Below are 22,631 nucleotides of genomic sequence, written 5' to 3'. Positions count from 1 at the left end.
CAGTGCACAATGGACTAGCAGTCCATTGCGTTAACCACACTGCCAACATGTCTTGTATTTTCCTTTTTCTCTGGTGGAGGCCGGACTGTGGCGCATATTTGTATATGTATGTTTCAGCAACTATTTTCGGTAAGATGACTTTCAGTTTTGCCGTATGAACGAAAGATCAAATGAACGACAAAAATGTGATTCGATGGTCTCGGCCACCCCGTCATGTATGTACTCACTTTCCTGTTGGGGGCTGGACTATAGCATTTCTGTATGTATTTGCTGCTATTTTTGGTAAAGATGACGTTAAATTTTGCAACAACATCTTTCAAAACGATAAGAGCGTGCGAGTAAACCACCTTCCACGGAAGCACCGGCCTCTTCCAAACGCCAGAGCATTTGAACGACAAGGATGGGATTCGATGGACTCTTCCACCTCGTCATGTATGTACTCACTTTCATGATGGGGGCTGGACAATGGCATATGTTTGTAATTGCAGCTATTTTCAATAAAGTTGACATAAAATTTTGCAACAACATCCTTCAAAACGCTAAAAAATTGAGAGAACTTCTACAGAAACACCATGATCTCTCAAATACCAGAACATATGAGCAACGAGGATGGGATTCAAACCCACGCGTGCAGAGCACAATGGATTAGCTGTACATCGCCTTAACCACTCGGCCACCTCGTCACCTACTTTCCCTTTTCTCTGGTAGAGGCCGGACTGTGGCACATATGTGTATATGTATGGTCCTGCAACTATTTTCGGTAAGATGACTTTCAATTTTGCTGTATGATCGACAGAGCAAATGAACGACAAAAATGGGATTCGATAGACTCAGCCACCCCGTCATGTATGTACTCACTTTCCTGTTGGAGGCTGGTCTACGGCATTTCTGTATATATTGGCTGCTATTTTCGGTAAAGATGACGTTAAATTTTGCAACAACATCCTTCAAAACGATATGAGCGTGCAAGTAAAACACCTTCCACAGAAGCACCAACCTCTTTCAAACGCCAGAGCATTCGAACGACAAGGATGGGATTCGATGGACCCTTCCACCTCGTCATCTATGTACTCACTTTCATAATGGGGGCTGGAATATGACATTTCTGTATGTATTTGCTGCTATTTTCGGTAAAGATGACGTTAAATTTTGCAACAACATCCTTTAAAACGATAAGAGCGTGCGAGTAAAACACCTTCCACGGAAGCACCGGCCTCTTTCAAACGCCAGAGCATTTGAACGACAAGGATGGGATTCGATGGACTTTTCCAACTCATCATGTATGTACTCACTTTCATGATGGAGGCTGGACTATGGCATATGTTTGTATTTGCAGTTATTTTCGATAAGGCTGACATAAAATATTTGCAACAACATCCTTCAAAATGCTAAAAGAGTAAGAGTACTTCTTCCGAAACTTCATGATCTTTCGAATGCCAGAACATATGAGCAACGAGGATGGGATTCGAACCCACGCGTACAGAGCACAATGGATTAGCAGTCCATCACCTTAACCACTCGGCCACCTCGTCACGTACTATCCTTTTTCTATGGGGAAGGCCGGACTGTGGCACATATTTGTATATGTTTGTTTCTGCAACTATTTTCGGTAAGATGACTTTCAATTTTGCCATATGAACGACAGAGCGAATGAACGTAAAAATGGGATTCGATGGACTCGGCCACCCTGTCATGTATGTACTCACTTTCCTGTTGGGGGCTGGACTACGGCATTTCTGTATATATTGGCTGCTATTTTTGGTAAAGATGACGTTAAATTTTACATTTACATTTACATTTAGTCATTTAACAGACGCTTTTATCCAAAGCGACTTACAAATGAGGACAAGGAAGCAATTTACACAACTAAGAGCAACAATGAATAAGTGCTATAGGCAAGTTTCAGGTCTGTAAAGTCTAAGAAGGGAAGTATTAATGGTATTAGTATTTTTTTTTTTGTACAGTTAGTGTGATATTCAAAGAGGCAACTGCAGATTAGGAAGTGAAGTAGAGACTAAATAGTTGAGTTTTTAGTCGTTTCTTGAAAGTAGTGAGTGACTCTGCTGTTCTGATGCAGTTAGGGAGTTCATTCCACCAACTGGGCAGATTGAGCGTGAGCGTTCACGAAAGTGATTTCTTCCCTCTTTGGGATGGAACCACGAGGCGACGTTCATTCACAGAACGCAAGTTTCTGGAGGGCACATAGATCTGCAGAAGTGAGAGCAGATAAGAAGGAGCAAGGCCAGAGGTCACTTTGTAGGCAAACATCAGAGCTTTGAATTTGATGCGAGCAGCAACTGGCAGCCAGTGCAAACGGACTAGCAGCGGAGTGACATGTGCTCGTTTAGGTTCATTGAAGACAACTCGTGCTGCTGCATTCTGGAGCAGTTGAAGAGGCTTGATAGAGTTAGCTGGAAGCCCAGCTAGTAGAGAGTTGCAGTAATCCAGTTTGGAGAGAACAAGAGCTTGAACAAGGAGTTGAGCTGCATGTTCAGATAAGAAGGGTCGGATCTTTCTGATGTTATAGAGTGCGAATCTGCAAGATCGAGCAGTTCTAGAAATGTGGTCAGAGAAGTTTAGTTGGTCATCAATCGTTACTCCAAGGCTTTTCACCATTTTGGATGCAGTAATGGTTGCCCCATCCATCTGGATTGAAAAGTTATGGTGTAGAGACGAGTTGGCAGAAACTACAAGCATTTCCGTTTTTGCGAGATTCAGCTGAAGATGATGATCTTTCATCCAGTGTGAAATATCCAACAGGCAGGCTGAGATACGAGCTGGAACCGAGGGATCATCAGGATGAAAAGAGAGGTATAGCTGGGTATCATCAGCATAGCAGTGGTAGGAGAATCCATGTCTCTGGATGACTGGTCCTAGAGATGAAGTGTAGATGGAGAAGAGAAGTGGCCCCAGAACAGAGCCTTGAGGTACCCCAGTGTTTAGATGCTGTAGGTTGGACCTCTCCCTTCCAAGACACCCTGAATGACCTGTCGGAGAGGTAAGATCTGAACCATTGTATAACAGTGCCCGCAACGCCCAGTGACTCGAGCGTAGATAGCAGGATCTGGTGGTTGACAGTGTCAAAAGCAGCTGACAAGTCCAGCAAAATGAGGACTGATGATTTAGAGTCTGCTTTAGCCATTCTGAGATCCTCCACGACCGAGAGCAGGGCAGTCTCAGTTGAGTGGCCTTTCTTAAAGCCGGATTGCTTGTTGTCCATGAGATTGTTTTGAGTAAGAAAGTCCAGAACTTGATTGAACACTACTTTCTCCAGAATCTTGGCCATGAATGGAAGCAGGGATACTGGTCTGTAGTTTTCAAGTAGCGTATGGTCCAGGTTGGGTTTCTTTAGCAGTGGGGTTACCCTAGCCTGCTTAAACGAAGTGGGGAATAAACCAGAGTCAAGAGATGTGTTAATTATGTGAGTCAGTGTTGGTATGACTGCAGGAGAGATGGCTTGCAAGAGATGAGAGGGAATGGGATCGAGTGGACAGGTGGTTGCATGGCTAGATAGCACGAGTTTGGACACCTCAGACTCAGAGAGCTGGGAAAAAGAGGTGAGTGTGTGAGGTGTTGGTGTTGTATCTTGCGTGTTTGTTGTAGGTGCAGCAAATTGAGCACTGATTTTTGCAGTTTTGGTGCAAAAGAATTTTGCAAGAACATCCTTCAAAATGATAAAAGCATGAGAGTAAAACACCTTCTACGGAAGCACCGGCCTCTTTCAAACGCCAGAGCTTTTGAACGACAAGGATGGGATTCGATGGACTCTTCCACCTCGTCATGTATGTACTCACTTTCATGATGGGGGCTGGACTATGGCATATATGTTTGTATTTTCAGCTATTTTCGATAAAGATGACATCAAAATTTGCAACAACATCCTTTAAAACGCTAAAAGAATGAGAATAAACAAACTTCTACAGAAACACCATGATCTCTCGAATGCCAGATCAAATGAGCAACAAGGATGGGATTCAAACCCACTCTTGCAGTGCACAATAGACTAGCAGTCCATCGCCTTAACCACACTGCCAACACGTCATGTATTTTCCTTTTTCTCTGGTGGAGGCCGGACTTTGGCACATAATTGTATATGTACGTTTCAGCAACTATTTTCGGTAAGATGACTTTCAGTTTTGCTGTATGAACGAAAGATCAAATAAACGACAAAAATGGGATTCGATGGACTCGGCCACCCCGTCATGTATGTACTCACTTTCCTGTTGGGGGCTGGACTATAGCATTTCTGTATGTATTTGCTGCTATTTTCGGTAAAGATGCCATTAAATTTTGCAACAACATCCTTCAAAACGATAAGAGCGTGCGAGTAAAACACCTTCCACGGAAGCACCGGCCTCTTTCAAACGCCAGAGCATTTGAACGACAAGGATGGGATTTGATGGACTCTTCCACCTCATCATGTATGTACTCACTTTCATGATGGTGGCTGGACTATGGCATATGTTTGTATTTGCAGCTATTTTCGATAAAGTTGACATAAAATTTTGCAACAACATCCTTCAAAACGCTAAAAGATTGAGAGAACTTCTACAGAAACACCATGATCTCTCAAATGCCAGAACATATGAGCAATGAGGATGGGATTCGAACCCACGCTTGCAGTGCACAATGGATTAGCGGTCCATCGCCTTAACCACTCGACCACCTCGTCATGTACTTTCCTTCTTCTCTGGTGGAGTCCGGACTGTGGCACATATTTGTTAATGTATGTTTCTGCAACTATTTTCGGTAAGATGACTTTCAGTTTTGCCGTATGATCGACAGAGCAAATGAACGACAAAAATGGGATTCGATGGACTCGGCCACCCCGTCATGTATGTACTCATTTGCCTGTTGGGGGCTGGACTATGGCATTTCTGTATGTATTTGCTGCTGTTTTCGGTAAAGATGATGTTAAATTTTGCAACAACATCCTTCAAAACGATAAGAGCGTGCGAGTAAAACACCTTCCACGGAAGCACCGCCCTCTTTTAATTGCCAGAGAATTTGAACGACAAGGATGGGATTTGATGGACTCTTTCACCTCGTCATGTATGTACTCACTTTCATGATGGGGGCTGGACAATGGCATATGCTTGTATTTGCAGCTATTTTCGATAAAGTTGACATAAAATTTTGCAACAACATCCTTCAAAACGCTAAAAGAGTGAGAGAACTTCTACAGAAAGACCATGATCTCTTGAATGCCATAACATATGATCGACAAAATGGGATTCGAACCCACGCGTGCAGAGCACAATGGATTAGCAGTCCATCGCCTTAACCACTCGGCCACCTCGTCATGCATTTTCCTTCTTCTCTGGTGGAGGCCGGACTGTGGCACATAATTGTAAATGTATGTTTCTGCAACTATTTTCGGTAAGATGACTTTCAGTTTAGCCGTATGAACGACAGAGCAAATGAACGACAAAAATGGGATTCGATGTACTCGGCCACCCCGTCATGTATGTACTCACTTTCCTGTTGGGGGCTGGACTATGGCATTTCTGTATGTATTTGCTGCTATTTTCGGTAAAGATGACGTTAAATTTTGCAACAACATCCTTCAAAACGATAAGAGCGTGCGAGTAAAACACCTTCCACGGAAGCACCGGCCTCTTTCAAATGCCAGAGCATTTGAACGACAAGGATGGGATTCGATGAACTCTTCCACTTCGTCATGTATGTACTCACTTTCATGATGGGGGCTGGACTATGGCATATATGTTTGTATTTGCAGCTCTTTTTTTTATAAAGATGACATTAAATTTTGCAACAACATCCTTCAAACCGCTAAGAGAGTGATAGTAAAACAACTTCTACAGAAACACCATTCTATCAAATGCCACAACATGTTAGCAACGAGTATGGGATTCAGACACACGTGTGCAAAGCACAATGGACTAGCAGTCCATCGCCTTAACCACTCTGCCAAGTCGTCTCGTTTACACCTTTTTCTCTGGTGGAGGCCGGACTGTGGCACATATTTGTAAATGTATGTTTGTGCAACTATTTTCGGTAAGATGACTTTCAGTTTTGCCATATGAACGACAAGAATGGGATTCGATGGACTCGGCCACCTCCTCATGTATATACTCCCTTTCCTGATGGGGGCTGGACTATAGCATTTCTGTATGTATTTGCAGCTCTTTTCGGTAAAGATGACATGAATTTTTGCAACAACATTCTTTAAAACGAAAAGAGCGTGCGAGTAAAACACCTTCCACAAAAGCACCGGCCTCTTTCAAACGCCAAAGCATTTGAACGACAAGGATGGGATTCGATGGACCTGGCCACTTCGTAATAAAATTTTGCAACAACATCCTTCAAAACGCTAAGAGAGTGAGAGTAAAACAAGTTCCACAGAAGCACCAGGCTCTCTCGAATGCCAGGACATATTAGCGACGAGGATGGGATTTAAAGAGCACAATGGATTAGCAATGCCAGCTGCTGAAGGATTGTCCATCAATATTTCACAAATGTTGAAGATGAGGGCCAATCGGAGCGATTCGGTCCAACATTGTAGCCAATCACGTTGCAGCATCTCAACATTTGCAGCCAATCGCGGACCGTAATTCTCAACATTTTCAACATTTGACCAATCAGAGTCATGGCAATGGTAAAGCTGGGGAAGGAACCGTTCCAAGATTCACCGCTAGGTGTGCAGTCAAACAGGTTAGTCAGATGTCAATCAATTTTCCGAACTGAGCCGAAGGTACACGAAGGAATAACAGGGTCATCTGGAGGCGGGTCAGAGGTCAAAAAAGTTCCTTGACCTTTAGTGATTTTCGAGAAACAGCATCATTCGACAGAGCACAGCATCTTTTTGTTTAAAGTTCAGGATTTTTTTTCTGATAGTGATTTCTTAAAAAAGATAAGAAAATCTACATAATTGCACGTATTAATGTTTTAGTGTGATGTATTTCAAATTTGGATACTTTAATTCAAAACCTTTTATTTATAGGAGAAAAAATGTCTGAAAAATTCCACAAAGCCATGTCAGACGCTGACTGGATTTCTCGTCTGAAAAAGTTTGCCAGCACAGGAGTTTTGCCATCAGATTAGGGCAACAGGAACAGGCCAGCTCCTCAATAAAAAAAGTGGCTTGAGATTTATCAAAGGGTGTGTATTTCGTTTAAATGATATAACGTTTGTTGAAATTTGCTTAACTTGTTAGGCTTCAGTACATTCAGTACAGTATCTATGTAAAACATGTCATACTTGTTTTTAAATAATCATGTGTTTTAAATTGCATGCATTTTGAGATTTACTTCAAATAATTTACTTTAGTTTGATCGTTTATGAGAGAGATTTTAAAAGGTGGGGGAATGGATTATGAATGTACAATACAGCATGTGGTTTTAAGGCCTGAAATGTTCCTGTCCAGTTCCTCTTATTTTTTTTCTTATAGAGGTAAAGTTGGTTTTATATTTGGATATTCAGACATTCTTCTTAATAATATCATTTCAGAAAAAAATTCTTTGCAAATTCTAAATAGGAAAATCATATTAGCAGACAATGATTAATGATTATCAAAGTACAGCATTGTTCACAGTGAATTAGATAAGTGTTGATATTGTTTTCAAATCATACTTGCATGCTAATTCCGATCAAAAATTCAAAGTAATATGGTAAACAATATAGAGACTTCTAAATGAACAAATGTGCGAATATAAAACCAACTTTACCTCTATCTTTTTCTTTTTGTTTTTTGGAGATACAAACTGTACAATTACATATTAGATAAATATTACACACATTCTAGAAACATAGTTAAATTAATTTACAGAGCTATTTTGTGCTTTATTAAAGGAGTCATTGAGTTAAAATTATTTATTCTATTTTTGCCCATTGCAGTCTCGTGGACAGAGGACCTTGCACTCAAAAAAATGATATGTTGGCTTTAATTAACTTTTTTATCTCAACAGGTTCCACGTTACCGAGTTAAGTTACCTTAAAGAAAGAATATTCATTTGAGTGAACTTAAGCTAGTTACATAAAGGTAAGGTAATGTTGTTTAGTTCAATCAACACAACATTTATAATTAACTTTAATTTATTTACACTGCTAAAAGAAATCCTTTAAATTTACTGAAAAATACCGGCAGTGGTTGCCAGGAATTTTCTGTAAAAATACGGAAGTTTTATATAACTGTTTTAATTTACAGAAAATAACCATATTTCATCAACTGATACAATGCTTAGTTCCTAAAAACCTAGTTTAGCTCACAAAAACGTAGTCATTCAATGCACTAATGTGTTCATGTATGTATAATTAGCAAACAGATTTTCCCTGTATTTGTAACTACACAGTTACTTTTAAACAAAAGAAGATGCAGCACAACATCAGCTATCCTTAGTTTATATTGGACTTGCACACAGATGCTACAATCCTCCACAATGGTGCACCATAATAGTTCAATTTGTCCTATTTTACTTGTTGGTTTCTAAATTTATTCAACATTTTATTTAATTTGTTAATTTTTGTCTTTTTTTCTGTTAATATTTAACTTATTTAATTTTTTAGATTTTTCATTCCATGTTCATTACTGTTTTGTTGACCATTGTTAAATAAATATTGCATTTATAAATGATTGGTCCTTGACTTTTAAGTCCACTTTGTTTCTGTTTGTCTTTAACATTTTATTAACATTGTTTATTTATATTGTTAATACTGTATTATTAATAACTAATTTATTATTTTTACATTTTCTACTCTATTTTCATTACTGTTCTGTTGACAATTGTTAGATAAATAATGCATATATAAATAACTGACTACTTGACTTTTAATTCCATATACACTATGCACACTATACACACACACATATATATATATATATATATGTTTATATGTGTGTGTGTACACTATATACTCTATGACATTTCTATAGATCATTTGTACATCAAAATACAGAACAATAATAACCATAAGCATAACAATGCTACAACAACTACTAAATAGTGACACATTCAAGTTAGTATGCTTTATTTTTCATGAAAGAATGTCAAAAAACACAAGAATAAAGCGCTTAGGCATATTTTATTTACCTTGGAGCATTACACATTTAAACAGTTAGTTTATTGAGTAATAATTAACCAATAACAATAAAGCGTCTTTAGCTGGATTCGAACCCCGGTCTTGGTGAGCACCTGCAATAGAAATCAATGTAACTCAAATTGCGTTGTTTTAACACAGAACAGTATCACTATGCGTGACGTAAAGCAGGTGCGGGGAAGGCGTGTCCGGGAAGCTTAGAATTCACCCTTTCCTTTCTTCGTTTTTTCCCCCTCTTCTTCCCTTTTTCTCTTTCTTTCTTCCCCCTTTCTTCCCTTCTTTGTTGGACGATTGTTCCCCAGCTTGAACGCAGCGCCTTAGACTGCTTGGCCATCCTGACATGCTTGCCTGACCTAAGCTGTCTCCTGGAAGCCACTCCGCAGCACCGTGACATGGAAGCTGGTGTTTCCCAGTTTGCCCAGGTCCAACAGTCTGCCTCGTTGGCGCAGTAGGCAGCGCGTCAGTCTCATCATCTGAAGGTCGTGAGTTCGAGCCTCACACAGGGCAAGGTGCTTCCTTTTGGCACTTGGAAGCGCTTAGATGACTGGCCAGCATTTTTTATTCCCTTCCGTGTGGATCATGCTTCCCCGGGGCAAAAAAAGCTACAGCTCCTCTGGAGGCCAGGTGGTGTGAAGTTCCAAGAACATTTCCTGAGTCTGAAGCAATGATGGTAAGATGCTCCCATTCCTATCACGGTGTCGCTTGACGTTCGGCGTGGATCTGTCAAATGTCATGAATTAACGTTGTGCGAGGATTTGACGAAAAGTCCTGCGAATCCCATTGCCTTAAAAATCAACGACATCCCAGGACATTCCACTACATGGCATTCTAAGACAGTACTTTTGATCCCCTTTTGGTTCACTTGCATTAAAGCCCTTGTCCATTGTCTTGTTCACATGCTTTTCCGAGTTTTTGTGGACAATACCTTGATTGCAAATGCCTTAAAACCTACAGTCTAAAGAGCCTATTACGGCTGCCAGGGACATTGCTACGTGGATCTGTCAAATGTCATGAATTAACGTTGTGCGAGGATTTGACGAAAAGTCCTGCGAATCCCATTGCCTTAAAAATCAACGGCATCCCAGGACATTCCACTACATGGCATTCCAAGACAGTACTTTTGATCCCCTTTTGGTTCACTTGCATTAAAGCCCTTGTCCATTGTTTTGTTCACATGCTTTTCCGAACTTTCATGGACAATACCTTGATAGCAAACGCCTTAAAACCTACAGTCTAAAGAGCCCATTAAGGTTGCCAGGGACACTGCTACGCTGCATAAACTTTGGCAAACCGAGATTGATGCGGTGCTTTGTCAGTGTTACTGTATCACTCGGACATGGTGCCAGAGAGTTAAAGACTTGAGCCTGAACGCGTAGCCAAAGATTAGGTTTGTCAGAAGTGGGATTCGAACCCACACCTCCAGAGGAGACTGCGACCTGAACGCAGCACCTTAGACCGCTCAGCCATCCTGACATGCTTGCCTGACCTAAGCTGTCTCCTGGAAGCCACTCCGCAGCACCGTGACATGGAAGCTGGTGTTTCCCAGTTTGCCCAGGTCCAACAGTCTGCCTCGTTGGCGCAGTAGGCAGCGCGTCAGTCTCATAATCTGAAGATCGTGAGTTTGAGCCTCACATGGGGCAAGGTGCTACCTTTTGGCACTTGGAAGGGCTTAGATGACTGGCCAGCATTTTTTATTCCCTTCCGTGTGGATCATGCTTCCCCAGGGCAAAAAAAGCTACAGCTCCTCTGGAGGCCAGGTGGTGTGAAGTTCCAAGAACATTTCCTGAGTCTGAAGCAATGATGGTAAGATGCTCCCATTCCTATCACGGTGTCGCTTGACGTTCGGCGTGGATCTGTCAAATGTCATGAATTAACGTTGTGCGAGGATTTGACGAAAAGTCCTGCGAATCCCATTGCCTTAAAAATCAACGGCATCCCAGGACATTCCACTACATGGCATTCTAAGACAGTACTTTTGATCCCCTTTTGGTTCACTTGCATTAAAGCCCTCGTCCATTGTTTTGTTGTAATTAATGTTACTGTAATGGTTATTTATTTAAACCAACTTGTTATAAAAATACTTACTTTTTAATTGTTGTCCGAATTAATCCACAACGAAATCTGTTAATACAGTACAAATCATGAATGTTATAAGGGCTATGATTGGTCATAGCGTTCATTGTAACTCGGAACATGATTGGCTGCCGTAAATAAGAATAGGGTGAATCTTGGTTCCAGCTCGGGACAAGATTGGCCAGCGTAACCAAAAATAAAAAAAAATCTTGGTTCCAACTCGGAACGTGATTGGCCGGTGTAACCAGGAATAACCACGAATTACAGGTGGCAGTATGCACCACTGGCCCTGTCTGCGTCAGCAGTGCTCAGTAGCATGCTGATTGGAAAGAGGACATGGCTCGGTCAACATGCAGTTCCTTCAACGCTTGCTGTGCTTTCTTGTCATGGCAAGTTGTGGTGTCGATAGGATGCTTTAACACAGAGCATGTGACAGACCCTCCCAAGAAGAACTGTGATCCAGCATCTGAGACTTTCTCTTCTCCAGGAGGAGGTTTCAAATGTTAGAGTTATTTTTGTCAGAGCAGCTGCAGCACACCTGGGTGGAAGCCCACAGCTAGGCTTGATGGTCTAGCCTGGTGGTCTAGTAATTAGGATTCGGTGCTCTCACCGCCGCGGCCCGAGTTCGATTCCTGGTCAGGGAACTTCCTTTTCACCTCCATGGTTAACTTCGAGCAGTGGTGCCAATGATATCTTCGCAAAGGCAAGAAAGCGGCTCTGAGCACAAAAGACGTCCTTTGAGCTGGAGTCAAACCTGCGACCTAAGAATTGGTCCTACAGTACTCCACTCTACCAACTGAGCCATCAAAGTCTTACTTAGCAGTTCCACAACCACACCCTATAAGGTAGCTGCAGTCCGACCGCTGGCCAAAAAGGACAGGAGCAAAAGTACTTAAGCCTTCCCATACCGGGAGTCGAACCCAGGTCACCTGGGTGAAAATCAGGAATCCTGACTGCTAGACCATATAGAAATTGCCACTTTTGAAACCCAGTCTTGGCACAAACTCCAGTTCTTTCTGATCGCTGGCACGTCCCTGCTCTGCTTGAACAAGTGCCACTCATACACTTACGCATTCTCTCATACACAGTTTCTTGGTTTCCGTAACCGAGAATCTTCTGATCCATAGTCATAAGCGCTATCCTTTGTGCCACTCTGTTCAGCACCTTGTTAGCACATTGCTTGAAGCAAGGACAAGGCTCTGTCAACCCGGAGTTCCTTCACCACACATTCTGCTTTGTTTTTTTATGGCAAGAGGTTGTGTGGATGGGATGCTCTTACAGGATTCCTGACAGTCCCTCCATAGAAGCCCTGAGATTCAGGGTCGGAGACTCTCTCCTCTCCAAGAGGAGGTTAAAAGTCTTTTGTGTCAGAGCACTTAGGTGTTGCTGCAGCTCAGAGACCTACAAGTGGAGGAGATTACACTGCAAGTTGGCTGGATGACCTCTAAGGGGTCGGCAGTTATGCCACACGTAGGCTGGGTTTGCGATTGATGTAGCTGTAGTAGACATTCATAAATATAAAAAAAAATAAAACTGGTTACTCTGAGGTTGTGTTTAGGGTTGGGGTAGGTGTAAAATTGAATAAAACATAGTGGGTTACTGTGAGGTTGGGCCTAGGGCTGGGGTAGGTGTGATTTTAATAAACTGCAATAGGTTGTATTCTGTGCCATGTACAAGACATTGAATCAATGAAACCCACATGGAAGTTTGTTACTGTGAGGTTGGGTTAAGAGTTGGGGTAGGTTGTGTTGTAAAATAGAAATCAGTTTTTTTTTATTTTTGTCTCTTTCTTTTAATCAAACAATTGTTTGTATTGGTCATGTAAGGGTCATATATTAACTGAACTTCTAATGTTGTGGGTGAGTGCTGTGCATACTAATTAGCATTTTTGCAGAAGTAGATAGATGCGGGTCCAAAATTAAATTCAGCTCTGCAGAAACTTCCTGTCTGAATAGAGGTGTTAAAACTGAACACAGAACACAGAAAGATGTATACTTTGTTGTTAGGCAGATAATTCGTAGAAAAAGAGGAAGTATGTCGAAGGGGCGGCCAATAGAGGACTGAACAATGACTGACAAGTGACGTTACACCAAAACTCCACCTGTTAAGATTGGTGGTGTATATATGCTGAAGTCAGGAAATGTATGTTAGTTGCGAACCTCTTGAATGTAATTCTTGTATTGCATTGGGGTAATGTGACCCAGAGCTCTGTCATCGAATTATTCATTTGTATCTAATAAATTACTAATATTTTTGGCATTGAAGAAAACCCTCTCCAGACCTTTTCTTATTGAACACGCATGGAATAGAGATAAATATTCCAACATGTCGTCTCAGGAATGTCGCTGCATCTCGCATCTGATTCCACCTCATCACTTGATATGGAATCTTCTAGTTCTTCAAGTTGCTATACAACAATAAGAAAGAGCATTTCACATGTGAAAGATTATTATAGAAAAATATGGACTGAAATTAAGCTTATTTTAGCTTAGACTGACAATCTTATTATAACTGTACCATTTGGATCTCATCAAGTTTCTTTCCTTTATATTTGGAAAGTGTTCCTTTCTCCATTGCTCATTTTTGCGAGCTGCAGTGTCGCTTCTGGTAACCGGTAATAATGTCTGTGGATTCTGATATCGTAACCAAGGAAATCAGCCAGCTGGTCCGCCTCATTCTCATCAAGGTTAAGAATCTTTGACATGGTTGCTATGTGTTTCCTAAGCCTGGTTGAAGACAGAGCCTCAGGATTCTTGATGCCACATTCATGAGCAGCTCTTCTTATGCACTCTCCTCCTCTGTAACCAGACATTGCTCCAGATCTAGCAAACATGAAGGAATTCTGAAAAGGGACACCACAAACCTTACGTGTTTCAACAAGCAGCTCCATGGCAGACACCAATGAAGGTTTAAGGAGCACAGGAACCTCGTTTAAGGAGCACATTCTCCCTCGTTTACCACAAAGCTTCACTCTGGTAAAATCATTAGAGTTTCTTCTCAAACTCTGAAAGACACATGGCTATGTCTTAGTGTAGCTCAGAAGAATCTCGGCCTTGAAAAGCTGACAAAAGCATTCTTAACACCTCACCTTCTCTTCGTCTGTTGAACAGGATGACTTGGGACAATATGACTTTAGCTAGAGAAGCATAGCTTTTTGCAGAAGGAAAGTTTTTGTGTTTATTAAGAAACTCATCAAGTTTTTTTGTAGATGTTCATGAAGCACTTTGACATCCTGAGTAAAAGGGATGGTCTGTGGTGCATTCCACTTGGCTTCTTTTAGCATTGTTAAAGCAGTAGCTGAAATATACTCATTCCACCTTGCCTGGTGTACTTTTCTGAAGTCTCGTGCACACGCTGCACGCTCATGGTCACCACATATCATTGCATTGCTCTCAACAATGCTACAGATCTTGTTCAAAGAATGGCAAAGTTTGAGAGCTAATGAAGGAATGCGGTAGGAGGTTGTCTCTTCATCAAAGCCAGAAACAACTGTAACAGCTGATATGACGTGTTTAAAGTCTGCCATTGTTCTCAGTGGGGTAATCGTTCTTGCTTGAAGAAGTGTGCCAATTTCTCTAATTTTTTGTCTTATGTAATCATGCTTGGTCACATCCGATCCCATTCTGTTGTACATGTTTTCTCCCAGTTGCATGATGCATGAGTCACTTTGAACGGTCTCAGAAACATCATCGTAGTTCATCAGGGAAAGCACTCTCTTTAAACCTTTGCTTACTTCAAGCCAACGGGTGTTTTAAAAGTGCAAAGAGATCGAACTCTTTTTCTACCTTGAGGTTTATCCGTAGCAGGTTTCAGGGGACAACTTTTCATGCGTTTCCAAAGGCTGAGTTTGCCATACAGCCCCTGGCAATGAACACAAAGAATGAAGTCTTTTATTTTTTTGTTATTTTTTGGTCGGTAACACGCAATCATTTGCCCATGCCCTTGTCTTGCCACATTGGTGTTGTGTGCAAAGTTTCCCCTTGTTTCAAAGTATGTTTAACTGTACTTGCTATTACTTGGATTTTTTGGGAAATGCAATAGCCTTTGCAACCTCCACCTCATTGCAGTGAACAAACTCCAGGTGTCTTGCATTTTTGAAAATGGCTTATAAATGGCAAAAAGGCAGTACTGTTTTTGGCTATATGATTAGCATTTTGGTCTTGGTAGTGGCATTGATTGAACAAAAGTACTTTTGTCAGAAGATGCATCTCTGTTTAGTTTGGCATTTCATCTTTTTTTGTGCCATTTGTTTACCATATTTATCATTTGCTTCTGAACTGTTTTCAGACTTGTTTGCAGAGACACTACCATTTGACTCATCTGAGCTTATTTGGGTTATGTAGTCATCATCGCTGTTATCTGTAAGGTCTGAACCATTGAAGGCACTTCCAGAATACTGAATTAGAAAAATTAAAAGTGCAGTCTTTAATTAAATATTTTAGAACATATGTAATACAATACACAGATGCCAAAATCTAACAGATTTTTAATAATACCACTTTTTAATAACAGTTACCTGTCTTTTCCTCGACGGTCCTAATGAGTGCATCTGGAAGAGAGCAACAACAAATAATCAATTAATATAGTAAAAGTAATGTTGTATAAAAAGAATCACGATACAGTCTAACTGATACAATCCAACTACATCAAACAACTCAGCATACTGTTTTTATAATAGGCCTGTGACTGCCCGTTGTACAACAGAAACAGATCTACAGGCTACCATCTGACTGAATAAATACTACCTTTATTTCAATTAACACAGCTTTAAGGAGGTTTAAAACAAAAACATTAATACTAATATCTATGCACAAACTAATTTCAAGTACTAACCTCTCCTAATAAGTGCGTCTCAGATGTTTGTGTTGAACTCACAGGAGTCAATGAAGCACAAGGCACAGGAGAAAATAAGGGTTCATCAGGACAGGAGGAAGATGATGCGAGTGGCACTTGGTCAGGTAAGGAAGAAGATGACGTGAGTGTTGCTGTTGCAGGTGATGACATTGCTCAGGACAGTATGAAGATGTTGTGAATGTTGCAGATGCAGGTGATGAACGCTGCTCAGGAGAGTATGAAGATGTCGTGAGTGTTGCAGTTGCAGGTGATCAGAGGTGGAAAGAGTGATAAAATATTCTACTCAATTAAAAGTACTGTTACTTCAATAAAATTTTACTTAAGTAAAAGTAAAGTTACAGGTCTAAAAAAATCTACTCAAGTAAAAGTAAAAATTAATTCATTAAAAATGTACTCATGAGTAAAAAGTATTAAGTAACTATTTCTTTTAACACCTGTGGTGGGGTAGATAAGGGTTTTTAGTGTAGTTCAAAAAAACAAGGGGACATAAATCTCCAATTAGTACTTTTTATTTGAAGGAACAACTTTACAAATTAAAGAAAAAAAACAAAAAAAAAAGAATAGAATAAAAAAATATATTATTTCAAACCTTTGACAGGTCATTCTGCCTAACAATTTAACAACTGGGTGCCCATCTTTATTCTATGAACTTTCTGTTTAGTTTTAGCAACAACTGGTTTTCGAAATTAGAAGAGTTCATCCGTGCTCGCTTTGCGGTGAATAAAAGTCCAGCACAGCTGAAGAGACGCTCACAGGCAGCTGAGGCAGGAAGGACAATATTGAGTTTGAGAGAATGTTTCTTGATGTGTGGAAATGAGTTCAAGAGATCCATTTTGTCTGAGACACAGGAAAAATACCCATCTAACTCCCCTGTACCTTGTGACCTTCTGAACTTCATTGAGGAGAAGAAATTATCTTCATCTGATGAATGTTGTCCGTCTTGCTCCACTGCTACCTCTGCCATTTGGTCAAGGTGTTTTCTTATATACATCAGTCCTGTTAAGTGACAAAACACACACACATAAACATAGTGCAAACACATTAGGCATGCGCAATTAAGTGAAGTTTCCCAAACTAATTTCGAGAGGAGCACGTGATAGAACTGACTACAGCTGATCCTTATCACTAATCACTAACTAGCCAATCGGATCACTCTAAATTCAATATAAATATCCAGCCTAAACTTCATTCCTCATCTTTGTTTTTGGGAAACCCCACCATCCTCCTCAGTTCAGGGTCACGGCAGCTCAGTGGCTAGCACTGTTGCCTCACAGCAAGGAGGTCATTGGTTCAACAATACTCTCTGTGCGGAGTTTGCATGTTCTCCCTGTGTTCGCGTGGGTTTTCTCCAGGTACTCCGGTTTCCTCCCACACCTAAAAAACCATGCAAAGTTAAAGTCACAAGCACATACTATAAATTAGCGCCAATAATTTATTTTGGGAGCTATCGAGAACTACCTGATCTCATATCCCTCCTAATGCTTATTGACCAGGCGGGAGCCTTGGGCTCATCTATCACCGAGCTCAGGGTTCTCTCCCGGGACCAACCTAGCTTAAATAGTCAAACGCTATGTAAGTGTGAAGTCTTGAAGCTATTTTAAAGCAAAATCGCAATTTGAAAAGGTGCGATTTTCAAATCACAAAAGCTGCAATTATTTCGATTATTACTATGGCAAGGGAGGCGAGCACGAAAAATTTTAACGATTCAACTAATGTTACTTAAACAGCAGACAACTGTTCAAACTTCATCTCTGCTCTGCTTCTCTGTTTTTCTAAATACAGAATTCACTTAACTCTCCTACAACACTGTTAAATAATAAAGTAAATAAAACAGATTAAAAATTAACATCTGATTACACTATATCAAAAAAAAGAATCATACCTGCTTTTATGACATCAGTCTTCTCAGTCCAGGTGTTCTTGAACTTTGGCAGAAGTATTGCTGCAGCAATCAATTCAGGGTCTTGGATCATCCCACCAAAGCGCTTTTGGAAGCCATACTGAACTGCTCTGATAAGGGGCAGACACATCTTGGAAGATGTCTCCAGTCTGCAGAGTTTTATTTGTAACTGGAAGATCACGGGCAGGAGCCACCCCATGTGTGTGTTGTTCTCTGCCTGAAGGATATTCAAAGCCTTTACCACAGGTTTCATTACAGTGCAGTACTCCGTCAGAAAAACTATTTCAGCTGGACTCAACCTGTACAACATAAAAGACCATGCTATTAAGTATTTGTAATCAAACAGTTAATACATTTCTTGCAAGAATAGGTGTTGAATGTGTGTACAATTCTAAAATGTATTTACAATTTTACACAAGTAAAAAGAAAAGAAAGAAACAGTAAAATTGGGCAATGATTTTCATTTTTGTTATTATTTCATACTTTATAATTACCCATAAAATAATAATAAAAACAACTCACATTTTTACTTTGAATTCTTCACAGACATTTCTGATAACATCCTCGCCCATCTCTTCTATGATCCGTATGATTCTCTCCACAGCCAATGGATGAAAACTCCAGGAGGTTTGTACAGCCCACTTGGAGCTGACCAGGTCGTTTGTAGCAGGCTTCGATTTCTATTTATACCTTTCTCAGTCAGGTAACTTTCTTTTCAGTATGAGCGTCTGCACTGTGTGGCATATTTGCAGACATATAACAGAGACTGAAACGTTGCTCACACTTGTCTGAGGTGGTCATTTTGACTGCAATCTTGTTTTAGGTTGGCACTTTGTTTTTGAATATTGTCTGCTTTTCGAATGCGTATCTGTGCTGCAGTAGAACGCCTTAGCCTCACAGCAAACATTTTGGTCTACAAGCTGTCACAGCCGTCTTCCCAGGAAAGTGGCTGTACTGGTTTCTTCTGGAAGTCCTGAGGGATGGACGGGACCAAGACATGAGAGCAGTTGGGGCAGACTTTGAACCCAGGAGAGCACCCCACAGGCACTGTGCTGGCAGCCCCAGAAACTCAATCCACTCCAGAGTAGAACCGTACAACTCCGGCAGGGGCAAACTGCGACCGCAGTGCACTGACTGAGAGCAATGCCAAAAATCCTGAACGAGCCAGCCAGGAGTATAACCTAGAATTTTCTGATCCGTAGTTAGACACGTTATCCATTGCGCCACTGGGCCACTCTGTGCCAGGAGTGCTCATTAGCATGCTGCTTGGAAAGAGGACATGGCCCGGTAAACATGGAGTTCCTTCAACGCATGCTGTGCTTTGTTGTCATGGCAAGTTGTGGTGTCGATAGGATGCTCTTACACAGAGCATGTGACAGTCCCTCCGTAGAAGAACTGTGATCCAGGCTCTGAGACTTTCTCTTCTCCAGAAGGAGGTTGCAAACGTTATTTTTGTCAGAGCAGCTGCAGCACACCTAAGTGGATGCCCACAGCTAGGCTAGAGGGCAACCTTTAGCCAGGCCTTCCCTGGTGGTCTTGTGGTTAGGACTTAGCGCTCTTACCGCTGTGGCCTGGGTTCAATTCCTGGTCAGGGAACTTCCTTTTCACCTCCATGGTAAACTTCGAGCAGTGTTGCCGATGATCTCTTCACGAAAGCAGCTCTGAACGCAAAAGATATCCTTCGAGCCGCACTGTAAGACGTAATAAGACACACTCTGGCACAGACATCCAGTCTGCACGCTGGAATACACACTATTATCTCATGGTTAAGACGCAGCTTCAAAAATTAGTTTCAAACCGGAAGTACAAATTTGCTTGAAATAACGCAAAAACAACCAATTTACACTTTTTAGTGAAATATTTGTGTCCTAATAGTGTTTTTAGCAGTGTGGGACACATATACGACTGTCAACAGCTCAAAAAAATAGTTTTGGTGTTTCGTGACCCTTTAAGGTACAAATGGTAGAGAAAATACACACATAAAAATCTTACTTTGTTTTTCTTTTAACTAAGTATATTATTATTTGTTTTGTTGTTTTGTCTCAAATTATTTTATGTAGGACACAAATGCCTCAAATGCAGCTTTAACATCATTGGAATAAATTATATTTTAACATATTCAAATGGAAAAGTTAACATATTAAAAAGGAATAATTATTTACAAGGTTACTTTAATATCTGCATTTTTATAAACTAAAGCAGTTTTGTCCCAAACCTTTGAAAAATAGTCCATGTTGTCTTTATATTTTTAGATGCTTCATTTATTACTGATTTTACTTTATGCTTTCAAAATATGTAATTATGCATTTGAAGTGATATTGTGCTATTTTGCTACATAGTAGAAGTGAACTAGTTTTGTTTTGTGTTAAAGCCACAATGGCCCTGCATAAAAGTGCTTTACTGGGACCTTATAGGCACATTTTGTGCCTGGACTCAACTTAGTATTAGTGGGACCTTACTATTTTGTTAATTACTAAATGCCCACAGAGCATGCTCATAGGACATACTTCTGACCCAGATAGTATACCTATACTTCGCCCATTGTGGCTATATACACTACACTTTGTGTGGACTTGCTATGGGCCCACAGTGAACGTCTGTTTTGAGTGGGCCAGCCCACAGTTTGGGCTAGCGACATTGTATATGTTTTTGGTATAGACATGTTAGTTTGGAAATTTGTGCATTAAACATTCAAAACTATTGTATAATAGGCTAAGAGAGACAATAGAAAAGCATATCTTAATTAAGATATAAATTGGATCCAATTAAAATGTTGCAGAAATTATCCTAAAGGATTTTTATGTATTGTACTTTAAAACAATCCTATAGGAATGGTTGCAAAATATGATCATAATTCTAATTGAATTCCTTCAAAGAAATCCGATAGAACGCTTCTTTTTTGTCTGTATAATCGTACAAGTTATACTGATTTAGATCAGTAGTCCACAACATGTTCATTAACTGAAAACACAGCTGAATGTGCTACAATTAACATATAAACACCCTAGACAGCACAGCACATCACCACTGCTTTTTCTGTGACAGACATAGGTCTCATCTAGGATTTGAACCCAGGATCTCTCGCACCTTAAGTGAGAATCATAGCACGAGACCAACAAGCTCTGAAGAAGAGTCTTGTTGAAGGCATACAAGAGATACTTGATAGAAATTAGTGACATGGCCCAGTGGCCTAATGGATAAGGCACCAGCCTTCGAAGCTGGGGATTGTGGGTTCAAGTCCCACCTGGGTTGTCTTTGATGCAGTTCATTTGAAGTTGGCTGTGCAGCACAATTCAGTGTGACCTTCAAAAAGCTAGGTTCATACCCTTAGGTCAAAAAGACATGACAATGGAAAACTCGTCAGAGAAGCTGTTTTGTCATTAGGTGTACACACCAGATCGTCTGAAAGCAATAGGGATCCTGAAGTGCTGTTTTCTGAGTTACAAGAACTTCTTGAGCCAGACACTTGGGGACGTGCAAATTTGTTATCTTTGTTTGGATTCATCGGATCTCTTTCTGCTGCTAAATTAGACCAAAACAGTCATTATTTCATAAAAAAATTGTAATATATTTTACATTTTTTATAAACACGTTTCACTCTCTTCTCTCCCGATGGCGAGTTATAAAGGTAAAGTTTTTTTTATATTCACACATTCGTTCATTTAGAAGTCTCTATATTGTTTACCATGTAATTTTGAATATTCGATCAGAATTAGCATGCAAGTATGACTTAAAAACAACATTAACACTGTTTATTTGACTGTGACCAATGTTGTACTTTGATAGTCATTGGCTGCTAATATGATTTCGCTATTTAGAGTTTGCAAATAACACTGTTATAATATTATTCTACCAGAACTTTTAGCAAAGGTGAAACTTTTTATTTCTTTACGACAAAATAATTATGCCAGAAATGTTTCTGGATTAGGTATTTATGTGATTTATACATAATAGGGGTGTTCTGATTGGTCTTAAAGCATCACTAAATTGTGCAGGCAATACAGGTAAAACAATTTGTTACATTTATCAAAATAAACAATAAGGCTCTTAAAGCACTGCTTTGAGAAATGTAGAGTCGTCATATTTCAAATACCTCAAGTGAAACGAAGTCATTTGTTTTATTATTTTATCACTGACAGTGTCCTTGTCCTTGTGTAAAATTATTTCAGTTTAAGATCAAGTGTAAAATAAAATGTTGTATAGACAACAATGAGCAAATAGGACAATAGTGTACAATATGTAAATAAAACTCCAAATTTAAATATTTTCATCATATACTTTAATTAAACATTTCAAAGCTTGGAAGTATTGTTTACAAATGGACAAAAAGTGTCTCTATGGCCTTTAAAGTATGTGGTAGTTGTGCCAGTACTATTGAAATTGAGTCAATGTCATGAAAGGAAAAATCGACCATACTTTGTTAATGCAAATTCCTATATGTAGCCTTGTGATGTAAGCAGTTAAACCATTTAAATAGTTTTATTCTTAAAAAGGGCCATAATGAAAATCTGAGTTTTTCTCAAAAGTAACTAACTAGTACTCAGTGTAGTTTTTTAAAAGAGTAATTTGTAAAATATAAGTATTATTTACTAAAACTTGTCATCTGTGAGAGAACATCAACAAATAAAATAAAAAAAATCACAGGCACATTTAGTGCAGGCTTATTATATTATTAATATATGATCAATTATTATTATTGTTAATAAATGTTTTTTTAATTGTATAAATCGATAGATAGTTCCAATGT

At 39.9% G+C, this 22,631-nt stretch overlaps 6 non-coding genes across 6 annotated transcripts; 3 read left to right on the top strand and 3 right to left on the bottom strand.

The window, feature by feature from the left end:
• Positions 1–1,450: 1,450 nt before the first annotated feature.
• trnas-gcu (transfer RNA serine (anticodon GCU)) lies at positions 1,451–1,532 on the bottom strand. Its single transcript has one exon. It is a non-coding gene; the product is annotated as a tRNA-Ser (tRNA).
• Positions 1,533–5,221: 3,689 nt separating this feature from the next.
• On the bottom strand, positions 5,222–5,302 carry trnas-gcu (transfer RNA serine (anticodon GCU)). The gene has a single exon. It is a non-coding gene; the product is annotated as a tRNA-Ser (tRNA).
• A 4,189-nt stretch (positions 5,303–9,491) lies between these two features.
• On the top strand, positions 9,492–9,564 carry trnam-cau (transfer RNA methionine (anticodon CAU)). The gene has a single exon. It is a non-coding gene; the product is annotated as a tRNA-Met (tRNA).
• Positions 9,565–10,447: 883 nt separating this feature from the next.
• trnal-cag (transfer RNA leucine (anticodon CAG)) lies at positions 10,448–10,530 on the bottom strand. The gene has a single exon. It is a non-coding gene; the product is annotated as a tRNA-Leu (tRNA).
• A 94-nt stretch (positions 10,531–10,624) lies between these two features.
• trnam-cau (transfer RNA methionine (anticodon CAU)) lies at positions 10,625–10,697 on the top strand. The gene has a single exon. It is a non-coding gene; the product is annotated as a tRNA-Met (tRNA).
• A 10,366-nt stretch (positions 10,698–21,063) lies between these two features.
• Positions 21,064–21,136, top strand: trnar-ucg (transfer RNA arginine (anticodon UCG)). The gene has a single exon. It is a non-coding gene; the product is annotated as a tRNA-Arg (tRNA).
• The last annotated feature ends 1,495 nt before the right edge of the window (positions 21,137–22,631 follow it).

Source organism: Danio rerio, chromosome 4, assembly GCF_049306965.1.
Source record: "Danio rerio strain Tuebingen ecotype United States chromosome 4, GRCz12tu, whole genome shotgun sequence".
NCBI lineage: Eukaryota > Metazoa > Chordata > Actinopteri > Cypriniformes > Danionidae > Danio > Danio rerio.
Note: the sequence above shows the minus strand (reverse complement) of the source record. Positions and strands in the feature narration are given on the sequence as shown.